This window comes from Diadema antillarum, unplaced genomic scaffold (genome assembly GCF_040938485.1).
Source record: "Diadema antillarum isolate AM-2024a unplaced genomic scaffold, OU_Dant_1.0 scf00000064, whole genome shotgun sequence".
Classification (NCBI taxonomy): Eukaryota; Metazoa; Echinodermata; class Echinoidea; order Diadematoida; family Diadematidae; genus Diadema; species Diadema antillarum.
The window spans coordinates 1,384,287-1,400,995 of record NW_027270953.1 but is presented as its reverse complement, the minus strand read 5'-3'; positions in this window follow the sequence as shown (position 1 = coordinate 1,400,995).

Below are 16,709 nucleotides of genomic sequence, written 5' to 3'. Positions count from 1 at the left end.
CTAAAAATGATAAAGATTAAAAAAAAATGACAGAAGCACTGAAGGAAACTAGGGACTAGATGGGGAAGATAATCCAGTGTGGAAGAACGCATCTCAACATCTCGGCAACCAACATGAGGGACAGGGAAGACAGGGACAACCACTTTGGGGCAAAAGAGATGAAAGCTAAAAGTTAGTGTCGATATGTAGACTTAGTAATATAATTATGGTTTGGTTATCTTATCATTTATCACAGGTCTACTGAATGAAGAAGTAATTACATTTCGAATGAATGGTAAGAAATGGGGAAAATGAAAATATTAAACAGGAATAGAAAAATACTGTAGAATAAAGAAGCACACATGGAATAATCTAATCTATTTCAATCTTTGTTCCATTTTGGATTTTCCTCCCTTTTGTTTGATTTCCTAATTTCTAGTTATTTGTGGTTTCAAAAAGCTGAGGTTTATAGTTGGTAATTAAATTCTTAGATCTGTTACCTGGAGTTTTACCTTAATTAATAGACTAATTGGTTGTTTAATTAATTGATTGATTAATTAATTAATTAATTAATTAATTAATTAATCATCATATCACAAATTACGTAGGTAGACATGAATAAACCCAGGTAGCTCGTAAGAAATTTCCGGCAGAGAATGGCGGGCCGCCGCCGGTACGCCTAGGCACTTGCACCAGCACTCACCACACTCACCTCAAACTCTTTACATAATATAGTGTCTTTACCATTTTTGTTGTCGCAATGTGATGCCAGAATGTCTCTCTTTTTTGTTTTCGATAAGTATACATGATGTATGTTTTGCCCATTCTCTTTTTCCCTTCTCTTTTACGGCTGTGGGATCTTCAAGCTATATACTTATTGACGACAGTCTTCTGCATTCACACTCCATATACATCAGATCAGATAATTTGATTAACTATATCCCGAATGGTTCCCAATTGACGTGTTCTCTTACTCTATTCTTCAAACTGTACACGCATATCTCAATTATGTTCGGATGTATACACACTGTATGTGTGATTGTCGTGAAAATAAAAAGAAATGACTGCATGTCATTTGTGATATAATTTCAATGCAGAAAATTCCCAATAAATTCATTTGAATCGAATAAAAAAAGAATAGAATTCTACCCAGCCCTAGACAAACACCCATACAAATCCCAGCACTATATGTCGCTGTCATGCTGAAAATAGAATAGGTAAGAAGAGAGAAAGGAAAAAGAACAGATAACATGGTTTGAAAAAAATATAACGTCGATATAGTCATGGACCTACTACACATGGACATTCATCATTTCCTTTCATTAATGCATGCCTCTGTCTATGTCAAAAGTGTCACAAAAGCGTTTTAAACATTCTTCCCTGCTTTGATCGTAATGAACTCCGCCGCCGATAGGCCGGGGCAAAACACAACGCAGCTTTGAAAAATCTACAAACTAAATGCGCAGAAGATAACAACTGACTTGAATCAAGAAAAATGCATGTGCAGTTGTGGTATATATAGGTACATCACCGCTCAGACACTTTTATGAAGGCCGTGTCACACCTTTCCGGGCAAGCTACGCGGGCTTGTGGCGAGGAGGTAGTTTCCAGCACGTAGAAGATTTTCAGCGGGCGAACAAGAATGTTTGCAATTTTCATTCATGCCTTGTCATACCGTATCTGAGGAAGTTTTGCGGCTTGACTTGCGAGGAAACAAGTTTGCTACCCGGAGCTCTCCGCAGTTGGTCCGCACCTGATAGTACCTAGCGCGTATCTCGCCTGTAGTTGCCCGGAGGTGCTCACGCAAGTCCGATTTAACCGCAGCCAAGTTTTGAGCATGACCAAAACTTTTTCCGGGTGAGTCGCGGGGATGCCCGGAGAGGTCCACGCAGAACGTCAGTAGGAGGCCCTTAGCGGCAGCACTTCGCAGGCAACTCCCACTCGGGTACTTCGCAGTCCCCGTATGCAGCCAAGATAATGACATTCCGTGGGACTTTGCCATTCCATGAGAGGAATTCCTTCACTGAGTTGTCAGCCCCCACGCGACTGGTACAAAGGTCACAGAGTATACCCGCAAGTAGAATTTAAGTAGAACGCGTCCAGCAAGTAAGACACATGCACTGACTCGCCCGAATCCTTGTTCGCCCTCAGAAATTCCCGGTACGCTGGAAAATCCCTACACGCAACAAGCCTGCATAGCTTGCCCGGAAAGGTGTGACAGGGCCGGGCCTAAACATGGTAGCGGGTAAAAAGATTTGCGTGCACACCTCCGGGTGACTACGGGTGAAATACGTGCTAGGTACTGTCATGTGCGGCTCATTCCGGGGATCTCCGGATAGTAAAAATTGTTCTTCATAAGTCGCACGCAAGGCTTGCCCGGAAAGGTGTGACACTGCCTTGAGCGAAATGCAGGTACTTTTGAAGAGATAGTCAAGGTTTTAGCTATTTGATCATGATTTGTTATCTCATTTCCCACCTTTTCCGCACATTTTTCCAGCGTAAAAACAGATAGCAAGGGAAGAGGATACTCGAGTATGTCTGTCTTACTATCAGGCAAAGTCATATGTGTGAGCGCTAACGAGCGAATCGGTAATTTCCAATCCAGTGAAACGAGATCAGTCATGTTCTGAGGTTTGCTGCTTCTCGTCACTGGCGTTTATTCAAAGACGTTTCAGTCTGAAAAGGCGCATCAGCCAATAATATCAGAATTAGGGAAACAATTCCTTTGTCAGTGACGATGCATGATTATGAAATCATCATTTTTGAGACACCTGTATGTACTCATTGAGATGCGCATAAGTGGTAGGTTTCGTTGAAAGTCCATTTGTGACCCTGCACCTCAAAACAAACAAAAAGTCGCCAGACATGAATTTTTAGTTAAGACCATATTCTGAAAGAGGAGACTTTAAGCTTTAAAATGATGTATAACTCAAATCAAATGGACTCTCCTAACCTATCTAAATATTGGAAAGAAAGCACAAACTCAGGAAAAGTGTGAACTGAGAAAAGAGGCTCTGAAGTACAGTGTGTATTCAAGCGCTTAATCTTTACCAAACCATCCTGGCTGTGCGATGAATGGGACAAAAAACAGGAAGTAAACCGCCAGAGTGACAACAATGAAGGGATTATCAGATTAAACCGAAATTAATCATGCCTCATTAACACATTCTGTCCGTAATTAATGCCAACTTCCAAAGCAGTAGCATCATCCTTTCAAAAGTTATTAGAGTTGAAAGTGAAGAGTGTGGACAAGGTTTTTTTAGAAATGAAAAAGGGATTCTAAAGACACACCTAATCACACTATTCTACCAAAAATGTTCGAGATAAACTGCTAAAAAAACACACTTTCCTGCCAGTTTTATGATACCAAATTTTAGCATAATTTAAAAGAAGATTCGCTCTTTCAGAAAATATTAAAAAGTCAAGTTCGGCTAGGTTGACCCATTTCACTTATTGTCAGTCCTCACGCAAAATCAGTGTGTGCGACTTTATGTTCGTTTTGAGGTGCACGGTCACATTTGTTTGTAGGTCCATGATATAGTAAAGACAAAAAGTGATATGTGAACGGAGCCGCTAAGCTATATGCGCAATGTTAAAGAAAAATAACTTAGAATTACACATTCCGGTACTTTTCATTGAAGAAATCCAGAAACCAAGAACATATGTTTTCCCCTCCCTATGTTGTAGATGACGATTCAAAACTGGAAGAAAATCAAGTAAAAATGAATGCAAACTATGGATATTAACAATTCCATCAAAATTGCATTTCCTGCCAGTGGCAGTGTGCTTCAGCAAACCACTGACACGCGACAAACTGCAGATTGAATAAGCAGATGGCATGAAACTTCGTGCGTAAGGTACGTTGGATACGTATTGATATATGCTTGTACTTGATTCACTTTCGCTGATTTCTTACTTCATTCTTCCTCTGTATCACGTGACATAGCCGGCTGCCAATTTTTGATTTCCAAAGAAAACACACCACCAGTGCCAGGATTAAGATAACACAGATCACTATCAGTGCCACATGACGAGAATCGAGCGACGAACCTGTCAATGTAAAACAGAGTTTGGGTAGGCCTATCAATTTACGTAGTAATGAACGCATTCATTATTACATGATTATAGCTATTTAATGCTTATAACGTGTTGGTTTTAGTTGCAGTTGCTTTGGGTGATTGGAAATTAGTGTTTAGGGTGGAGGTTTGCCTATTCTTGTACACTTGGAACAGTCTGAATCACATGTGTCCATTCCATTGGAATGGGTTTAACAGTGATTTCACATTCACCATGTTGACATTGTCTGCATGCTTTAAACTTTACGTAGTATAAATCAATGCTTTCTTTATTTTCAGCATTCTTTATCCCCCCCTTCATGATCTCTGATTTTTTAGTCACTTAAGCTAGCTTGCACTTGGTATATTCCTGCAATCCTAAGAGATTCTGTCACAAAACCACTTAAATCCAATGTTTGACGCTGCATTTGATTTCTTGTCGGGCAATAACATTAAAATTTGAAAACTCTCAATTCTATATTTGTCTTTTTTCAGTTTCTTATCAGCATTCTCTTGAAGTTAATTGCAGCAGCAAGGTATTTGAATTGTTTACTTTATTCTATACAGCATTTGCATTTCTTCGAATACTTAAGATTAAGTGGTGTGTTAAACTTTCGTTTGTTTAACTTGTGCTTACAATGTCCAGATAGTGACTATATTATATGCATCCCTCGCAGTATCTTGCCTAAAGTCGTATATGGTGCGGCTTGACGACTCAACATTATCACTTTCTCAGACGAGGAACAGATAGAAAAGCAAGCGATATACACACTTATAAATTTGTGGGGGCCACCAAAACACATAATTCATGAAATAATGGGTTCCGACATCTATTTCTGGTTGCCCTGGGCCGCTGGCCCACCGCTAAAAATGTCGAGCCTTGTATTAGACCTATTACATGATAGATATAAAAACTATTCCTGGTATTCACCAATGGTCATTGATCTAGTATACATTTTCCCTCCGATAAACACAATACCTGGGTCAGGAACATTCTTCTGTCTAGTCTTTTCGGTAATCATTTTTAACTCAGCTGCAGTAGTTGATCCCGCATAGAGTTCTGTGGTTGATCCCGCATAGAGTTTAGTCGTTGATCCCGCGTAGAGTTCTTTGGTTGATTCTTGTGAAGTCGTCGTTGGTTCGGTGTTGATGCTAATACAAACTGTGTCTGACGTATTGGTGCAATGAGTCTTGACTCGTTCATTCGTTCCACAATCCGAGCACTTGTGGCAATTTGTGCACTGACTGAAATTCGCTTGGAAGAATTTAGGAAGACAAGCTTCACATCTACAGGTGAGAAAAAATAAAGTTACATGTTTTTCCACAAAAAAAACACCCTATGCATGGTATAATCTTCTGCGCAGCAAAAGCTTTTGGCATGTTTGATGATAACGCACAATTACAGGACAAAATGTGTCTTGAGTCTTGATATAAAGACTGTTTACAGTTGGGGATTTGATCAATGATATTTCTAACAAAAAAATGGAAACTTTCCTAACGCCACATCAAGATTTCTTTTCACTTTGTCTCAGATGTTAACGAAAACACAGAAGAATAAATAAAAGAAACAATAACAACTCGCAACCACTCATGAAAATCATATTACTGAACAATTAATGCCGGATAATTTCAACTTCTAAACATAATACATGACATTGGATACCATGGCCACATTTCCATTACTGTATCAGTGAACATGTGAAGGCGATTAAATCTAAGAATCTAATTTAAAAAGTATAGGGCCTTATTCTGATGGTGCGGTTTCCTTTTTGTTGTTCTTCTTTTGTTATCCTGTACGTCAGCCCGAGAAAGTTCCAGCCAGGAAAGTGCCTAGGCTCTGCCCCGGCAAATACCTGCTCATGCGAATATTGGGTGTTGGACTGGGCCAGAGTCAAGTGTTAGTTAAGGTTTTCTCACATATTTGTCGTGTCGTCATCGGCACTGATACATGGTCTGATTTTCTTCTGGCCCGGCTCGCAGAGTTTGAGACCTGTAGCACCGTTCGGGCAATCAGACCTTTCGTCGTACGTCATTTGAGAGTCAAACTCACAATCCGATTCCTGTGAATTGGATTCAGAAAAACAAAATGAGGAATACTGGCAAGAAAAATACAGAATAATACATTTATGTAATATGGTCTTCTTTATCTTCTTTATGGAGTGTCGTCCACTATGCCATAGTGTCATTACTTATTACAATTGGCGTCACATTATACTGCAGTCTATCTTAAAGGTTTGCGTATTTGTAATCATGATTGTCTTAATGTTCAATTTCAATTTCAAATCATTTTTGCAACTCTTTTTTTAAAGGAATGCAATCTACAACGAAAATTCAATAACACCGACTTTGGTGAAAAAAATATTATCCAAGGAAAATCATTGTGTTCAAACAAACTCAATATTTCATTTAGATATAAAATACGGTACATTGTTACATGTCCGCTTTTATGAGATGCTTGACGAGGTGAGATCCCTTTCTTGACAAATCGACTAGAAAACCATTCTCAAGATTTTACTCGCAAAAAAGGGGGTACGGGGAGGGAGGATTTGATTTCACGTAAATAAGAAAAATATGAGTCTATTTAAATGATCATAATTTACGTAACTATATAGAAATCTGTTGTATAGTTGTCGATACATGTACTTCACTCCATGATACACTACACTGTTGTAAGCTACTGCTGAAAGTAATCATTATAGTGGATTTGTCGAGAAGACTAAATACATTACGTCAATATATTCTCCCTCCATTTAGGGAAGGATTACCCTTTCAGGTATAGCTATAACCCTTCAAAAAAAAGTTTGGAAATCTGAGTTTGATCAATCATTTTTCATATTTCCTTAGAAATGATTCATTTGTGCTTAGTACCACAGAAAGATTGTTTAATTCTCTTTAAGATGATACCATACTTGTTATGATTATCGTATACATGGAGGTGCAGTGTTCACAAATATGAGGTAAAGTCAAAATTGCTTTGCAACTTTTCAATGCAGACCGTATCAGACACTTTTGAGTACAGTTCTTTACTTGATAGCATAATCATAATGAGTAGGATATCATTTTAAAGAAAATGTCATACTCTTTCCATTGATATCAAGCATGTATTGTATAGTGCTTACAAACTGGAGAAATTTACAACTGAAGTCAGATTTCCAAACTTTTTTTGAAGGGTTTATATATATAATACATACATATATATATATATATATATATATATATATGTATGTATATATATATATATATATCAGGGCTCGACATTATTATTATTTTTTTCTAGTGCATCGTTCGGGATTCTCAAATTTGAATGAATAAAAATGAAATTTTTGTGTCCGATAAAGAATTGTAATGGCCCGAAATAAAAGAACATCTAAATCTTCATTTTAATCATAGGCCTACCTATATCTATAGGCCTATATATAATCATATATACATCGAGAGAGAGAGAGAGAGAGAGAGAGAGAGTGTGTGTGTGTGTGTGTGTGCGTGCGTGTGCGTGCGTGTGCGAAAAGGGTTATCGGCAATGCATAGACAACTAGTGTAGCTAGCAGTACAATACTGATTCATTATAGTTATCAATCAACTTGATGTGTGTATAGGTCTTACCACATACGAGGGCATGCCTCGACAGTAGTTCCAGATGAGTGCAATCGTCAGAACAATATGAACAGAAATCTTTTTCACTGTAGCCATGTTTTCTGTCCCTGAGAATTTAGAGAAAAACTATATTATATCAAAAGAAAAATATTACAAACGATCATAATGATAAGAAGACATGAAAAGGGGACACAATGAGGACAACATAATTATGTCACATCATGAATGACTAAAGGAATTTTCCCATATTTTATTGCTGTTACAAACCTACATTGCCATCATGCGTCCGCACTACTCTTCCAAACTACAAACTGAAGGTTGTTTTTTTTAGTTGTTAATAAGCATGATAAGGAATCAATATTTGACATGACTAAAAGAAGTTTTCCAATATTTTATTGTTGTTACAAACCTACATTGCCATCATGCGTCCACACTACTCTTCCAAACTACAAACTGAAGGTTGTTTTTTTTTTAGTTGTTAATAAGCATGATAAGGAATCAATATTTGGCATTAGCCAATATTATGCTCCAATGTCAATTTGAAGTATATGCAGTTGTATATATCCAGCACAGAGATTGCAAATACATTTACTATTAAAGTAAAAGCTATTCAATTTTATTATGTTCAATGTCCAGACACAAATATGTGTTACCAGTTAGGCTCTAGCCAACATCTACTATAAATTGGTCTATTACTGAGTGATTTATCTATCAGACTATCTAATCACTCGTTTGTCTAATATTCGATTCGTCTATTCCCAATTCGTCTACTATTCCTTTTGTGTAATTACCATTTCGTCGCTTGGGTTCCACCAACTTGAGCTAACATCCATAAAGGCAATTCATCACTACTTGTCTAACCACCTTTTCGGCAGTTTCATTTAATCTAATACTACTAACCAGTAGTATACAAATGATGCACAGGATAGAGTGCGTTAGTGAAGGTGCGGCGCACTCGAGAGTATTGACAATGGTGCATGTTTCACCATTGTCAATACTCGAGAGTGCGCCGCACCTTCACTAACGCCACGAAATAATCCTGCGCATCATTTGTTTTATAAAATGGGTCGAAAACTTACAGCATTTTTCACGTACCTTTGTGGGTCAATACCAGTCAGCTACATGTAACCGTTAGCACTCGCTCAAAAGTCAAGATGTCCGAAGATGTTCGTCCCAAACATTTACGCGCGTCCCACTCGAAAATCCCGCACATATAAGTACTGTACGTATAAGAGTATACGTACGCCATATGTTATGCACAAGAAAGGCCGGCTAGCTGGCAGCCCGAACTAGAAGTTGTTTACAGGATTGACAGCGCGTATAGTAGCGCGTGACGCACTCGTTATAACAACTGATTGAGTGCGCACTGCTAGTGTAAACATTGTGACGTCAGGCCGTGCATGTTAGTAAGAAAATAATGCACGCACACGTGACTCATTTCAGCGCTTCCAATTGGCTACATTCTTGAACCCATTTTATTAGACCACTTGTTAAATAGTCTACTGTATACGACCGTTGGTCTAATGGTTAGTCTACTCTAATGCACTAATGATCTAATGACCATTTAGTCTCAAGCACACATTGTCTAATGTTCAAGTGGTCTAATTCAGTTGTTTAGTGCTGCCATCTTCAACAGATGAAATTATCGTATCAGAGACTCAGAATAATCGTTCTTGGAGCAAATTTTTGTACAACCAGGGGTTATTGTGATTGAAATGTGTTTCACAAGCGCGCGAGAGAGAGGAAAAAGGGCGAAATAGTAAATGATTCTGAAACGATGGTGCATTGCACAAAATCCTGTTAATTTAAGTATTCATGCAATCAACATAATGGCAACAGTTATAAATACTGCAACGCAAAATAGAACTTTACCACCGCAGTGGGTTTATAAATCAGAACACTTTTGAATTATGGTGCCGTGCTCAAAATATAAAGTATATATAAATATATATACATGTATATATATATGTATATATACAATATATATATATGATAATGACTTTTGATTGAAGAAGGAGAAGAAGAAAATAAAACTTACTTAACACAAATGTATATGGTCATATCATATGAAGATGTCACAAGTAAATATCGGAAATATGATGGGGCCTAGATCAAAAGCTATAACGCTTGTAAAACTGTATAGGTTCCCGAATTCATAAGCATATAATTATACGGAGAACGGATATGTTTATCTTGACCAACTAAAATTATACAAGCACAAAAATCGATATAAAGAATAAACTAATGCACCACATGGATATCGCTCAAACCAGACTGTACGGATCTCGACGTGTTTGAAAAAAAAGATATATTTGATGTATCGGTACCTTTAAATAACTTGGCGCTGCGGACAAAGACAAAAGACTGAAAGCATTTTTAAAAAAAAAGTTACTAAATGCTTGGTAGTGTGTATCCACTAAATAATAGCAGTTTTAATTTGCGTTTGAAGGTGAATAGAGATACGAAAGAAGTAATGTCTTGAGGGAGGTCATTCCAGTATCTGGGTCCAGTAAATATGATGCGAGTACGGGGAAGGTGATAGGCGTCACTCTTGCGAGTGGGATATTTACTATGTGAAATAGTTACTATGTGAAATTGGGACATTTCACCATAAATCACACTGTGTGGCCGTGTGTTCGTTCCATAAGGGTAAAGGCAAATATTACAAAGTTCACTTCTTACACCAGGCGCAGTGCAATGCAGTGATTTCACAAATCCAAAATTGTCAAGAAGATATACGAGATGGCCCTCACTTCGTCAGCTTACACAGAGCAGGTTGTCATTATAAAACGGCAGGGCATAATTTATATTATGTGCTCGATCTAGTAAACCTCTTGCCATGATTATACTTAGTAATATTTAGTTGTAAGAAAGTTTTTGTCATCTATGACATAACATAGGCTTTTAACTTTTAACAATAATAATCAGTAAGTCTAGACAAAGGCAAATACTGCAAAGGTCATATCAGCCAAAGTGCAATGCAGTGATTTCACGAAGCAGAAATCGTCAATTCAATTCAATTCAATTCAATTCAATTCAATTCAATTAATTTATTTTCATTTTTCTTTTTCCAACAAAAACATAACACAAGATAAATCAGGTATTACATCATAAACAAAAACATTTGCCTTTGCAATAGATAAATGATATCGATAAACATAAGAGCGCATACTGGCAAAAAAATAATACAAAGTCATGCTTCAGTTGAAAAAAAAAAGAATAGAGAGGTCCACTAAAAAGCAAAGCTTGTATATTGTGAACCACTCATAAAACTTATGAATTACTTATTTACAGACACTTGTCACAAATATGATATACGACAGGACGGTACAAAACAGAAGAAACACAACATGACACAACTTGCCAGAATAGATGAAAAGAATGGAAGGAAAGAAAGAAAAAGAGAGAATGAGAGAATGAGAGAAATCGTCAACACAAGGTATGGAACAACTGGCCTTCACCTATAGACCAATTCGGTTTGGGTAATGTTTTTAATGGTAATTTCTAACAGGGGTTTCGGGTATGCCTCACAAAAAGCAAAAAAAAAAAAAAAAAAAAAAAAAAACCTTTATGCACTGACATAGCGACGCACCTGGCTCATTGCATAACCCATTGAAAGTGCTTTTGTTCTTCTTTGGAGGCCCCCAGTTATGGCCGCCATGATAAGTTACAGTGCTCTGAAGTCGGATTCATCTATACACAGTAATGTGTTAGGCGTAAACAGAACAGGTTGTGATTATATACATAACAGCGTATATATCCTGTGTTCGGTCTAAAACAACTTTTAGAATGAGGACAGTTAGTAGAATTTTGACAGACAACGGACTTACCAATTCCTCTGAAACCAGTATACGTAGAATGGGCTTGATGAAGGCTCGCATAAGAATGTGAATAATTATAATATGAATATACGTGACATACCAGCTCCTGATATTACGCACGCGCATTTTCTCCTTCATTAAGCCCTATACACAAGCACTCTCATAATAGAATGAGCTGATAAATATTGTGTGATGTATACATTATGCTACGTTCCTTCTATCATGATCGGCACCGAAGCTGAAATCGCGGACTTCATCCTGGAGCAATCGTGGTGTTCTGATCAGATCCTGAGGTCAACCGCTGCACTTGCGTTGATAGTAGAAAAATTTTGGACTGTTCAAACTTTTTCTATGATCAAAATGAGAAACAATCGTGGCCGTGCCATCAGTACGTCTTGGATTGTAAAAAAAAAGAAGCAACAAATCATAATCTATTCAATCATGCTTCTTAATGCTTCTAATCGGAATCATCCTTTTTACTTGCATATTTTACACTTATACTTATTCAAACTACAAACATTTTGTTTTTTTTCCGAGGCCGCTACACTATTTGTATAATTCAGTCGCCAATTTTGAAGTCTATAAGCAATCTCCTTTGACATTCTTTTCTTTAGAACGCACAGTCATATTGAATTAATTGACCCCATAGTTTGGATTTGATTGTTGACCAACTAGAGGCAGACACGTGCGCGCAAACTATTTCGATACACTCTGTCAGAAAATACACTACTATAGTAGTCAATTTTTTAATGACGCCTTTCCTTTCTTTCTTCGTGCTGTGGCTGTTTTTCGTGTGAGTGGGTGGTGTTTATCTGTGAATTTCGTATTGCATGACCAACTGTGTGTATTTGTATGTATTGTTGTTTTTGTCACCATATTTTCCTGGTACACACGGATATCAACATGCATAATACCTTATTTTCAGTATGTATTTCCTCTTTACTGTGAAATAGATAATTTGTATAATGATAATAAATTTTTTCATTACCTGCATCATATTTTGTTGTGTTTTGCACATTGTTTACAAGGTGAAAGAACTTGTTTGATTTCTGTTATAATGTCCATAAATGAGAAGTATGGAAATAAAATGAATTGAATTGAAATTGAAATTGAAATATAAATCACTAATCAGATGTTCTACGTGTATAATATATTTTCTTAAAATGTATATTGACTGGATTGTGTCATACGCTCAATTATCATATCAGGAGAAATAATACCAACATAGCCAAGGACAGGTAACTTATACACCGACCATTCCTCGCACTCTTACATTACTATAAATAGGCCTGCATTATTTCATGGATTTCCATATTTTGTATATATTACGATATATCTATATACATTTATTTACAATCAGATTATTTGTAATGCATCATTGGTTTAACGTTTTGATTCCCAGTTATGATTATTTTGCTTGTTGTCAAACATAAGTCATACAGCAGCAAACAAGGTCAAGTAGGCCGAAAACTTGGCAATCAAAAGCGCGGTATAAAGCAATGTCATCGGATGTACCAGCCTACATTATTGGTACACTTATTGAGACGACATCCAACCTTCGAGTAAAAGATGTTGAAACACTTTACCGGCAATATATATATATATATATATATATATATATATATATATACATATATATATATATATATATACATATATATGTCTTGTCATGATAAATCGATTCAATTAAACGATAACGTAATAGTGAATCGTGAACACTTAAATCTTTATTGGAAATTGACAATCTGACAAAAGCGTTTTCCACATGAAACTGAAGGTGATAACAAATAAATGGAATAATTGTTTTGCCAATCAAGCAAGTCTAGATAGAGATTTAAAAAAAAAACTAGCTTTATTTATTTCTCACTATAAAAAAGTTCTGGCAGACAAATCAATTTTCTTGCTATATTTCGATTAGATGTCTTGAAACGTGTTCGGAAAAAACATATAAGAAACATCTGATCAGTAATTGTATAGAATGTCCGTAATCAATGAGTTACTTTGAGAAAAACAGAGCCTTTCACGTGTTATGATTTGTAAATCTTTGGCTGAAGAGGAAGTACCAAATAAATTGAAAATTGCAAAAATGATAGAGATAAAAAAAAGAGGAGCAAGAACACAATATTGATTTTATCACTGTATTGTTCTTTTCAGTTATAGGGCTAAAAAGAGTTTTTCACCGTTTATTACTCGACTACTCAATCTAGTCCACTGCTTGCCCGAAATCGGTCGAGATACATCTGTACTTTCTACGGATGACTGGTTCCAAAAAAAAAATATTTTCAACTTGGAGGCGTGGAGGATTGAAAACAAAACTAGAAAATTATGAATAATAATGAATTGGTTGCGTGCTACATGGAACAGATGAACTCTTAAAAAGGCAGCTGCATTATATTGTCAAAATTGAATAGATAAATACTATATATAGGTGAAAAGCTTGAAATATCCTGAAGTCACTGTTGACGACAGATGGTATTCGAATGCTCACATTCAAAATACTATGATAATCAAGTAAACGGATTAGCTCTATAGATCGGCTTAGACAATTTGTAAACATAACTGAAAGGAAGGCAAGGCACAGCTGTAATGTGTTGCCTCATTTTGATTATGAAGATGAAGTGTCACAATTCGCAAATTGTATCTGTCTTTCTCCAACTTCCAAAAACCTAAAGTAGAGTCAGGAGAACTAAACAGAGAGTTAAGCCTTATTCTCATACCTCAGTAAGTGAAGTTCATTAGCGTTTGAGTTGGAATACCATTTATCAGAAAGACAAAATATCTATTTCAATTTTTTTCAATTCAATTTATTTTTTATGTTTCTCGATGAAAAAAAGATACAAGAAATATAACAAAATTAAATGAAATACATGATATCCAGCTCTGTTAGGCATACATAGAATATGGCAAATATATTTATAAAACATATAGTGGTCGATCAATGAAAGTTGGAATCTGAGAATGAATGCTAAAGAAATATGAAACATACTTAAAATCTAGGCCTATATTTCATTACATATGTATATAAGAAATAAATAATATGATATCAAACTACATGAAAGACATGCTCGAATACAAACATCGCCATAACCCCTTCGCAAATCGAAATTATTTATGTCCATCTCAGCCTACAAGAAATAATTCCAAGAGATTGTTTATACGCAAAGCTGTATCTGCATTATTTTAAAATCCTTATATACCTCTGAAAGTGAAGTTCATTAGGTTGGAATTCTATTTATGTCAGAAAGACAAAGTACCTACGTCTATAGTATATCATTTACACACAAGAAATCGAATAACATGACAGCAAAACACATGAAAGACATTTTGAACACAAACATCGCCTTATTCCTACCACAGTCAAATCATTCGTCTCCATCTAATAGTCTATACAGCAGATAATTGCAAGAAATCGTTCACGCACAAAGCTGCTTCCACACTCACAATGATAATCTGACTATTTGAGACACCTTTCAATTGTCACCGCCATAAAGTTCAACTTTCAGGCCCTCATACCTCTTCAAGTGACGTTCATTAACTTCGGTTTGGAATACCATTATCAGAAAGACAATAGATTGTTATTTACATAATCTGTAAGAAATTACATTACAATAACAATACTGATGACATGAAGCTATCATGACTATATGAAAGACTTTACAAAACATCGGCATAATCCCTCCGCAATCAAAATTATCTGCGTCTATACCTTAGTCTACAAAAAATAATTGGAAGAGATCGTTTATACACACAGCTGCATATACATCATAATATCTGATCATTTAGGCTGCCACTCCCCTTCCACCGCCTGGACGTGCGTTCAACTTTACGACCCTAATACCAATGCAAGTGAAGTTCTAGTTTGGAATACCTTATATCTAAAAGACAAAATACCTAAAGTTTATCATTTACATAAAAGACGTGTTTGAATATTGATACAAACAGCGCCATATTCCCTCTACAATCAAAATTATCTCTTTCCGTTTAAGCCTTTAACAAATAGTTGCAAGAAATTACTCATAAACACAGCTGCATCTGCATATAACTATTATAATACAGCTAAAGATAAATCATCTGACAATATTATTTAGGCTACCTCTTCCCTTTCACCTCCTTTAAGTTCAACTTTAAGACTCTCATGCCTCTGGCAAGTAAAGTGCATTACCATTTAGGTTTGAATACAATACAGAAAGATAGAATATCCATAATCCTATCATGCACATAAAAGAAAAAGAATAACTCCACAACACACTACAAAAACATGAAAGACAAGTTTGAATATACAAGCATCGCCATATTCCCTCCACAGTCAAACTCACCTCTCTATATTGTAGCCTGCAACAAATAACTGCAAGACATTGTTAAAGTGGCAGATCTAGGGAAGGAGGGTTAAGGAGTTTAACCCCACTTTTTTCTGCCAAGCGAAAATGAGATGTGCATAGATGCATAGTACATAACTGCAACCTGGATTGAATATATTTCAAAGAATTGTGTATCTACATAAATTATACCGGTAAGAATGCAGAAGAGCGGACATAGAAGGAGAGAATAGACACAGTGGTATATACAGTACACTGAAGGAATATCTAAGGAGGACTTGTGTTTGACAGATTATTTTTGTCTGATAAAAAAAAATACATGCAGTTGTTTTATGCTTAAAGAAATGATGACACCATTGAGATGATGAAACGATCCAAATTCGTTGTATATAATAAGATTCCAATAAAAATTATTTCAATTTAAAGAACTCAAAGTTTTAACTGGTTTGACTGTTATTATATTATCATGAAGTGAGTTCCATTACTTTGGCCCATGTATCGTAAATGAAGGTGTTCTGAGCCAGAAAAGTTCTCAAATACGGCAAATGGAATTCATTCGATCTTCTTGTTGGATAATTGTGAATGGATTGATTTCTTTGAAACATTGTTTCAAGTATATTTGGAAGATTTTTTTTTTTTTTACAAAATTATGCATAAATTGTCCTAAATTAAGCAAATACAGAATTCTGATTTTAGATATTTTGTGTCAAAAAATAACGGGTCAGTATGAGACAAAAATGCAGTATGATATATGGTACGGAGTGACTTCTTTTGTAATAGAAGTAATTTATCTAAGAATGTTTGATATGTATTTCACCACGCGAGAATACCATGATTTACATAAGGCAAAATTAGGGATGAATATAATGTAAGCAGCGACGATAAAGAAAGACAAAACTTAAGCTTGTTAATTATGGCAATATTTTGTGAAATAGTTTTGCATA